This window comes from Salvelinus sp. IW2-2015, unplaced genomic scaffold (genome assembly GCF_002910315.2).
Source record: "Salvelinus sp. IW2-2015 unplaced genomic scaffold, ASM291031v2 Un_scaffold4390, whole genome shotgun sequence".
NCBI lineage: Eukaryota > Metazoa > Chordata > Actinopteri > Salmoniformes > Salmonidae > Salvelinus > Salvelinus sp. IW2-2015.
This window is the reverse complement of record NW_019945660.1, coordinates 16,897-27,389: the sequence shown is the minus strand read 5'-3', so window position 1 is coordinate 27,389 and position 10,493 is coordinate 16,897. Positions and strand designations below refer to the sequence as shown.

At 43.6% G+C, this 10,493-nt stretch overlaps 2 long non-coding RNA genes and 1 pseudogene across 2 annotated transcripts; 1 reads left to right on the top strand and 2 right to left on the bottom strand.

Moving 5' to 3' along the window:
• The first annotated feature begins 14 nt into the window (after positions 1–14).
• LOC139026309 (uncharacterized) lies at positions 15–3,139 on the top strand (annotated as a pseudogene).
• A 121-nt stretch (positions 3,140–3,260) lies between these two features.
• Positions 3,261–6,973, bottom strand: LOC139026311 (uncharacterized). Its single transcript, XR_011478087.1, has 2 exons — positions 6,780–6,973; positions 3,261–3,385 (listed from the first exon to the last, which is right to left on the bottom strand). It is a non-coding gene; the product is annotated as an uncharacterized lncRNA (long non-coding RNA).
• Positions 6,974–7,040: 67 nt separating this feature from the next.
• On the bottom strand, positions 7,041–10,483 carry LOC112077217 (uncharacterized). Its single transcript, XR_002895369.2, has 3 exons — positions 10,364–10,483; positions 7,492–7,581; positions 7,041–7,399 (listed from the first exon to the last, which is right to left on the bottom strand). It is a non-coding gene; the product is annotated as an uncharacterized lncRNA (long non-coding RNA).
• Between the last annotated feature and the right edge of the window lie 10 nt (positions 10,484–10,493).

Below are 10,493 nucleotides of genomic sequence, written 5' to 3'. Positions count from 1 at the left end.
GCCTGTGTCGCATTATGACATGCCTATGTTTGTTCTGTCGGCTATGTCAGTCTCGTCCCCGTCGTCCAGTTAACAAACAAGGCTGTCTCCTTGACGACGAGAACACACAAGAGAACAGAGACACCTGGGAAGAAGACTGCAGGACAGGTGAGAGAGAAAGAGAGGGCGGGAGAGTGAGAGTGAAGAGTATGAATGAGAGACAGGAAGAGAGAGAGTGGTGAGTGAAGTGAGTGAGTGAGTGATGAGTGAGTGAGTGAGTGAGTGAGTGAGTGAGTGAGTGACGTGATGTGATGAGTGAGTGATAGTGAGTGAGTGAGTAGGTGAGTGAGTGAGTGAGTGAGTGAGTGAGTGAGTGAGTGAGTGAGTGAGTGAGTGAGTGAGTGAGTGAGTGATGGAGAAGAAGAGAGAGGGTGAGTGAAGTCAGAGACACAGACTGAGTCAGAGACAGAGAGTGATGGAACCAAAATGTTCATCCATATGTGTGTATCAGTGCTGTCTCAGGCCCCGTGGCAGACCCAGAGCTCCAGGAGGAGGAGGGGGGAGACTCYGGTATGTGTGACCCAGAAGAGATGGACCTCCTGGGGGAGATCTTTGACACGCTGAGTGCCCGGAGCTCCCATGACCGCGGCCTGCTCTACGGGACACGAAGTRTAGACCTGTTTGGACCTGATACTACTGACTACATCAGACAGGTGAGGACAGCACATGACAGGTCACACACACACGGAAACAGCACACTGACACACACACACACTCGGAAACATCCCAGACACAGACCTCATCTCCTCACCCTGTGTGTCAACAGAGGGGCCTGGCCACTCCCAGTCAGGAGAGTCTAGGCGTGTCCATCGGTGGGAGTGGCAGTCTGCACAGCTGGAACCAGGAGGAGGGGCTACATTACATGGGGGAGGGGCCAGAACAGACAGATGATTCTGATTGCCTAGGAGAGYYACAGGCGTTGTCAGAGGAAGCATCAGAAACACCTCAAGGAAGAAGAGAGGACGGGAGGAGAGAGGACGGGAGGAGAGAGGAGGGAAGGAGAGAGGAGGGGATGGAAAAGGGGTTGGTGGAGGCAGAGGAGCTTAAAGAGAGGAAAGAGGTGGGGATGGAGAGATGGAATGTTCTGAGGCAAGGAGGGCAGGATGATCAACAGATGGAGAGGAAGAGGGATGAAGACATCACTATGGAGCCAAAGATTCAGTCTGAATGTGTGGATGAGAATGGGAAGCGGAAAGAAGTGGAGGGAGAGAAAGAGAGAGAGAAGATGCAGAATGACAGAGGTAAAGACCAGCAACAAGAAACGAGGAGAACCAGGGGCAGGAGAGAGGCCCCAAGACACCAGGAGAATACCCAGGAACAGAGGCCCAAGGCCGGGTACTGAGTCTAGGGCCGGGGCCGGACAGTGGAGGACAACCAGGAAAGAAGGAGACAGACTCTCCCCAAAACCACTGCTTTTCCTGGGTCTGAGAATGGCACAGCAACCCGTGCTTCTAAACAACCCCTGGGTCCGCTAGAAAGAGAAGAAAAGGGGGAGGAAATAAGAGTGGGACCACCACCCCTTTCTCCAGTGTTCCATCTGCTGTAGCACTGTTCCAGTCACCGGCCTCCGTGCAAACCCTCCATGGGAAGGCCCAGACCAGGGACTCGCCTAAACCCAGTAAGCCCAGCAACACACCTCGGACCTGGACACTATACAGAAGAGCTGCCCTCAGGAACCCAACAACACCCAGGTCTCACCGAATGACAGAGCTGGACCTGTCATAGCCACACCTGTCCTGACTACGCCTATAAATAACCAATCAGAATCAGGGGGAACACCACAGCGCAGGAAGACCCGCCCCCTGTCAAGGTGTCTGAGCTGAAGAAGAGATTTGAGGCTTGATGATTGGTGCAGGACTGTTTGAGTGGCGCATAGCTCAGCCAATGATCTTGCCTTTTCAAAGACTGAGGACTTGCTGAGTCAGAGTAGAAATTGGATGGAAGTGAAATCAGGAACATGAAGCGCTCTGTATGTTGCAAGTAGAAATAGAATGAATAGAATTGACACAATCCCATATTCTAACCGACAGACAGTAATTCCGTTTCTACACCATACATTTCTATCTGAACATTCTGTAACGTTCTTATACAGGTCTATGATGTAATGCATACGGCCAGAAGTTTTTCTCAGGGTGTATTCACTTGGAAGCAAACGGAACCGAACGGGAAGGACCGTCTGAATCTTTCCAATAGAAACTCTCATTTTTGTTGGAAAATATTTTCAGTTTGGATTAAACTGTTACCATTGCAAAACGTTTTTATACAACGCTAAACATTTTGCTACATTGTGCGACTATTGAATAGCAGTGGTGGAAAAAGTACCCAATTGTCATACTTGAGTAAAAGTAAGATACTTAATAGAAAATGACCAAGTAAAAGTGACCCATTAAAATACTACTTGAGTAAAAGTCTAAAAGTATTTTGTTTTAAATATACTTAAGCATTACAAAAAATGTAATTGATAAAATGTAATTAAGCATCAAAAGTAAAAGTACAAATCATTTCAAATTCCTTATATTAAGCAAACCAGACAGCACAATTTTCTTTACAGATAGCCAGGGGAACACTCAGACATCATTTACAATAAAGCATTTGTGTTTAGTGAGTATGCAAGATCAGGTAGTAGGGATGACCAGGGACGTCCTCTTGATAAGTGTGTGAATTGACCATTTTCCTGTCAAAATGTAACGAGTACTTTTCGATGTCAGGGAAAATGTATGGAGTAAAAAGTACATTATTTTCTTAAAGAATGTAGTGAAGTAAAAGTTGTCAAAAATAGTAAAGTAATGGGGAATACAAAAAAAAAAAAACGTAAGTAGTACTTGAAAGTATTTTTACTTAAGTACTTTACACCACTGCTGAATACACCCCTGATGATGTTACATGACATCCAGGATCCAGCTCTGTCCGATCCCTCTGACTGATGTCGCTGGTTGTAATGTCCTTAGATGACCAGCAGGTGGGGCTTGTGGAACATGAACACATTAACTCAACGCACTGAATACACACCTGTAGATTAATTTTTTAATTTTTTTACTAAATCAAGTATTTTTCTCCTGGATGATATTAAATTAATAAATGGAAGTTTTATGCTTTTTGAGAGGAGTTTTATTTTTTTCACATGGATAATATCATCAGAAGTGCATTAGAAATCATTCATAGTGTCTTAGCTCACCATTCTTCATTTCCAAGATATAAAAACACACACACACTCTCTCTAATGTTTTATACAAGGGATAAACTTAATTAATGGTTTGTATACAAGTAACAGTATAACTGCCATAATTAAGAGAGACATTTTGCATATAGAGGAACTTATAAATTCCCTTTCCTCTGTATGACTGACCTAATCTACCTGACCTAACACACCCCTGACAGGGCATTCAGCATTCACCTGCTGACACACTGATMTCAACATCAGCACAGTTGGAGAAACTGTAGAGAACATGGCACATCCACCAGGCATGTTCAGGCATATTTAACAAGACACTTCATATACAGATACCTTTACACAATACATACAAAACATTGTTACCAATAACCCATTCTGGCTTCATGTACAGGGTAGAGGAGAGTGAGGCAATGGTAGTGACAGAGAGAGGGAGGAAAAGAGAGGGTTTATGTGTGTGTGTGTGTGTGTGTGTGTGTGTGTGTGTGTGTGTGTGTGTGTGTGTGTGTGTGTGTGCGTCCAGGCTAGAGTGCGTGTATCAGATGAGTCTCTCCTCCTTGGGCAGGGGCAGGCCTGGTCTCTCAGCCCCCCGTGGTCCTGTCTGTTTGCTCTCCTCCGCACTGGGCCGATACATTCCCTCCATCCTTCTCTTCTTCCTGATCACAAGCCCATCAGGGCCAGGGCCAGACACAACAGTAGGGCCAGACCTGGGACTACACAGACCACACCCCCCACGACGGCCTTGGTAACGACAACACCATGTTCATGACGACGGCCCTGAGTCAGAGAGAGAGGAGGGGGATGAGAGAGAGAAGCAGGTACACAGGCAGACAGATACACAAACAATAGGTAGACGGATGTCTCACTCACCTGAGGGTTAGAGGTGACACTGCTGGTCTCTGCTCTCACATCTGGACCAATGGGGACACAGCAGCCAGACTGACAGTGAGGGGTGCCTGTCTCTAGAGAGACAGATGTTGGAGAGCATCAATGAGCCAGGCCATATCATGAATTCAGCCCCTTTGAGGCTTTAAGGGAGTCTCTCAACGGGGTCCAGAGACAGTCTGAAACAGTGTCTCTAAACCGGGTCCAGAGACAGTCTAAAACAGTGTTCTCAACCGGGTCCAGAGACAGTCTGAAACAGTGTCTCTCAACGGGGTCCAGAGACAGTCTGAAACAGTGTCTCTCAACGGGTCCAGAGACAGTCTGAAACAGTGTCTCTCAACGGGGTCCAGAGACATTCTGAAACAGTGTCTCTCAACGGGGTCCAGAGACAGTCTGAAACAGTGTCTCTCAACGGGGTCCAGAGACAGTCTGAAAACAGTGTCCTTCTCAACGGGGTCCAGAGACCAGTCTGAAACAGTGTCTCTCAACGGGGTCCAGAGACATTCTGAAACAGTGTCTCTCAACGGGGTCCAGAGACAGTCTGAAACAGTGTCTCTCAACGRGGTACATAGACAGTCTAAAACAGTGTCTCTAAACCGGRTCCAGAGACTAGAGGTCGACCGATTAATCGGATTTGCCGATTAATTAGGGCCGATTTCAAGGTTTCATAACAATCGGTAATCGGCATTTTTAGACGCCGATTAAGGCCGATTACATTGCACTCCACGGGGAGCCTACGTGGAAGGCTCACTACCTGTTACGCGAGTGCAGCAAGGAGCCAAGGTAAGTTGCTARCTAGCATTAAAGTTATCTTATAAAAAACAATCAATCTTAACATAATCACTAGTTAACTACAAATGGTTGATGATATTACTAGTTTATCTAGCTTGTCCTGCGTTGCATATAATCAATGTGGTGCCTGTTAATTTATCATCGAATCACAGCCCACTTCGCCAAACGGGTGATTTAACAAGAGCATTTGTGAAAAAAAGCACTGTCGTTGCAYCAATGTGTACCTAACCATAAACATCAATGTCTTTCTTTAAAATCAATACACAAGTATATATTTTTAAACCTGCGTATTTAGTTAACATTGCCTGCTAACATGATTTTATTTTAACTAGGGAAATTGTGTCACTTCTCTTGCGTTCTGTGCAAGCAGAGTCAGGGTATATGCAGCAGTTTGGGCTAGGACTGTTTGAGTGGCGCATAGCTCAGCCAATGATCTTGCCGTTTTCAAGACTGAGGTCTTGTTAGTCAGAAAGAAATTGGATGTGAAATGAAACTCAGGACATGAAGCGCTCTGAGATGTTGCAAGTAGAAATAGAATGAATGAGATTGACACAATCCCATATTCTAACCGACAGACAGTAAATTCCGGTTCTAACCACACATTTCTATCTGAACATTCTGTAACGTTCTTATACAGGTCTATGATGTAATGCATACGGCCAGAAGTTTTTCTCAGGGTGTATTCACTTGGAACGAAACGGAACCGAACGGGAAGGGACCGTTCTGAATCTTTCCAATAGAAACTCTCATTTTTTGTTGGAAAATATTTTCAGTTTGGATTAAACTGTTACCATTGCAAAACGTTTTATACAACGCTAAACATTTTGCTACATTGTGCGACTATTGAATAGCAGTGGTGGAAAAAGTACCCAATTGTCATACTTGAGTAAAAGTAAAGATACTTAATAGAAAATGACTCAAGTAAAAGTGACCCATTAAAATACTACTTGAGTAAAAGTCTAAAAGTATTTGGTTTTAATATACTTAAGCATTACAAGTAAATGTAATTGATAAAATGTATTAAGCATCAAAAGTAAAAGTACAAATCATTTCAAATTCCTTATATTAAGCAAACCAGACAGCACAATTTTCTTTACAGATAGCCAGGGGAACACTCAGACATCATTTACAATAAAGCATTTGTGTTTAGTGAGTATGCAAGATCAGGTAGTAGGGATGACCAGGGACGTCCTCTTGATAAGTGTGTGAATTGGACCATTTTCCTGTCAAAATGTAACGAGTACTTTTCGATGTCAGGGAAAATGTATGGAGTAAAAAGTACATTATTTTCTTAAAGAATGTAGTGAAGTAAAAGTTGTCAAAAAGTAAAGTAATGTGGGATACAAAAAAAAAAACGTAAGTAGTACTTGAAAGTATTTTTACTTAAGTACTTTACACCACTGCTGAATACACCCCTGATGATGTTACATGACATCCAGGATCCAGCTCTGTCCGATCCCTCTGACTGATTGTCGCTGGTTGTAATGTCCTTAGATGACAGCAGGTGGGGCTTGTGGAACATAACACATTAACTCAACGCACTGATACACACTTGTAGATTATTTTTTTTATTTTTACTAAATCAAGTATTTTTCTCCTGGATGATATAAATTAATAAATGGAAGTTTTATGCTTTTTGAGAGGGTTTTATTTTTTTCACATGGATAATATCATCAGAAGTGCATTAGAAATCATTCATAGTGTCTTAGCTCACCATTCTTCATTTCCAAGATATAAAAACACACACACACTCTCTCTAATGTTTTATACAAGGGATAAACTTAATTAATGTTTGTATACAAGTAACAGTAATCTGCCAAATTAAGAGAGACATTTTGCATATAGAGAACTTATAAATTCCCTTTCTCTGTATGACTGACCTAATCTACCTGACCTAACACACCCCTGACAGGGCATTCAGCATTCACCTGCTGACACACTGATTTCAACATCAGCACAGTGTGGAGAACTGTAGAGAACATGGCACATCCACCAGGCATGTTCAGGCATATTTAACAAGACACTTCATATACAGATACCTTTACACAATACATACAAACATTGTTACCAATACCCATTCTGGCTTCATGTACGGGGTAGAGAGAGGTGAGGCAATGGTAGTGACAGAGAGAGGGAGGAAAGAGAGGGTTTATGTGTGTGTGGTGTGTGTGTTTGTGGTGTGTGTGGTGTGTGTGGTGTGTGTGTGTGGTGTGTGTGTGTGTGTGTGTGTGGTGTGTGTGTGGTTGTGTAGCGTCCAGGCTAGAGTGCGTGTATCAGATGAGTCTCTTCCTCCTTGGGCAGGGCAGGCCTGGTCTCTCAGCCCCCGTGGTCCTGTCTGTTTGCTCTCCTCCGCACTGGGCCGATACATTCCCTCCATCCTTCTCTTCTTCCTGATCACACAGCCCATCAGGGCCAGGGCCAGACACAGCAGTAGGGCCAGACCTGGGACTAACACAGACCACACCCCCCACGACGGCCTTGGTAACGACAACACCATGTTCATGACGACGGGCCCTGAGTCAGAGAGGAGGAGGGGGATGAGAGAGAGAAGCAGGTACACAGGCAGACAGATACACAAACAATAGGTAGACGGATGTCTCACTCACCTGAGGGTTAGAGGTGACACTGCTGGTTCTGCTCTCACATCTGGACCAATGGGGACACAGCACCAGACTGACAGTGAGGGGTGCCTGTCTCTAGAGAGACAGAGTGTTGGAGAGCATCAATGAGCCAGGCCATATCAGTGAATTCAGCCCCTTTGAGGCTTTAAGGGAGTCTCTCAACGGGGTCCAGAGACAGTCTGAAACAGTGTCTCTAAACCGGGTCCAGAGACAGTCTAAAACAGTGTCTCTCAACCGGGTCCAGAGACAGTCTGAAACAGTGTCTCTCAACGGGGTCCAGAGACAGTCTGAAACAGTGTCTCTCAACGGGGTCCAGAGACAGTCTGAAACAGTGTCTCTCAACGGGGTCCAGAGACATTTCTGAAACGTGTCTCTCAACGGGGTCCAGAGACAGTCTGAAACAGTGTCTCTCAACGGGGTCCAGAGACAGTCTGAAACAGTGTCTCTCAACGGGGTCCAGGACAGTCTGAAACAGTGTCTCTCAACGGGGTCCAGAGACATTCTGAAACAGTGTCTCTCAACGGGGTCCAGAGACAGTCTGAAACAGTGTCTCTCAACGGGTACATAGACAGTCTAAAACAGTGTCTCTAAACCGGTCCAGAGACTAGAGGTCGACCGATTATCGGATTTGCCGATTAATTAGGGCCGATTTCAAGGTTATAAACAATCGGTAATCGGCATTTTTAGACGCCGATTAAGGCCGATTCATTGCACTCCACGGGGAGCCTACGTGGAAGGCTCACTACCTGTTACGCGAGTGCAGCAAGGAGCCAAGGTAAGTTGCTAGCTAGCATTAAAGTTATCTTATAAAAAACAATCAATCTTAACATAATCACTAGTTAACTACAAATGGTTGATGATATTACTAGTTTATCTAGCTTGTCCTGCGTTGCATATAATCAATGTGGTGCCTGTTAATTTATCATCGAATCACAGCCCACTTCGCCAAACGGGTGATTTAACAAGAGCATTTGTGAAAAAAAGCACTGTCGTTGCACCAATGTGTACCTAACCATAAACATCAATGTCTTTTCTTAAAATCAATAACAAAGTATATATTTTTAAACCTGCGTATTTAGTTAACATTGCCTGCTAACATGATTTATTTTAACTAGGGAAATTGTGTCACTTCTCTTGCGTTCTGTGCACACGAGTCAGGGTATATGCAGCAGTTTGGCTGCGCTGTGCGAACTGTGTGAAGACATTCTTCCTAACAAAGACTGTAAATAATTTGCCAGAATTTTACATATGATGACATAACATTGAAGGTTGTGCAATGTAACAGCAATATGTACACTTAGGGTTGCCGCCGTTCGATAAAATACGGAAAGGTTCCGTATTTCACGAAAGAATAAACGTTTGTTTTCGAAATGATAGTTTCCGGATTTGACCATAAGGGTCGTATTTCTGTGTGTTTATTATATTCTAATTAAGTCTATATTTGTTAGAGCATTCTGACTGAGCGGTGGTAGGCAGCAGCAGGCTCGTAAGCATTCTTCAAACAGCACTTTCCTCGTTTGCGATCAGCTCTTCTCTGTGCTTCAAGCATTGCGCTGTTTATGACTTCAAGCCCATCAACTCCCGAGATTAGGCTGCCAAAACTAAAGTGCCTATAAGAACATCCAATAGTCAAGGTACATGAAATACAAATGGTATAGAGAAATAGTCCTATAATTCCATATAACTACAACCTAAAACTTCTTAACTGGGAATATTGAAGACTCATGTTAAAAGGAACCACCAGCTTTCATATGTTCTCATGTTCTGAGTAAGGAACTTAAACGTTAGTTTTTTACATGGCACATATTGCACTTTTACTTTCTTCTCCAACACTTTGTTTTTGCATTATCTAAACGAAATTGAACACGTTTCATTATTTATTTGAGACTAAATTGATTTTATTTATGTATTTATATAAGTTAAAATAAAAGTGTTCATTCAGTATTGTTGTAATTGTCTTCATTACAAAATATATAGGGTGCCATTGGGACACACCCCCAGTCAGAGATGAAACAGCACAAACACAGTGTTGGAGAGTCTGAACATTCCTAGCGGTGAGATCGTTAATGATCTGCTCAAGCCAGGGTTGGAGAGTCTGAACATTCCTAGCGGTGAGATCGTTAATGATCAGCTCAAAGCCAGGGTTGGAGAGTCTGAACATTCCTAGCGGTGAGATCGTTAATGATCAGCTAAAGCCAGTTGGAGAGTCTGAACATTCCTAGCGGTGAGATCGTTATGATCTGCTCTGGGTAAACAATAGTACACTGATCAACACTACACTGAAACCACGAGTTGCGAAACATACAGGAAACGCAACGTATTTACTTTACTGTCCAACAACCATCTCTAAACAGCCACCGTGTGACTAGACTCTGAATACGGAATAATAAAATACATTTCAATATTGAAGCGCTCATATTATCACGTTTACAATTATGCCTATCAAGAAAGTTGAAGCAACTAATAACTCTAGGACTAGACCCTGTCAAAGTAACTATTATAACTAAACTAATATTTGAATTCAGAGCGAAACACAGCCACATGCACACGTCACTTCAAAGCGCCGATAGAAGGAATGTCTGCCCAGCTGTTGGAATGCGACGGAGCCTGCTACACCTGTTTTCAGATGCATCAATTCTAACGCGTTGCTGTTACAAAGAAATAAAACCATCCAAAACGGGCTAAACACGGCTTTCAGCATTCGAAGCCTATCAAGCTAAGTTCCACTGCTAAAACTAACCTAGGCCTAATTTAAACTTGTCAATAACACCTCTGCCGACACTATCAAGCTGACTACTATCGGACCTATCAAACAACACTGGCGATTGTTTAATGTAGGTGTTTTCCATGGACTTACCTGCTGATTACAATGAGCTATTTTCCGAAGTCAGTGGGCGGTATGAAACAGTAGTCCTCTTGGTGTAGACTGGCGATGTCCTGGGGCTAACTTCGGAGATTTCGCATTATCTTTAAAACTACATTCTACA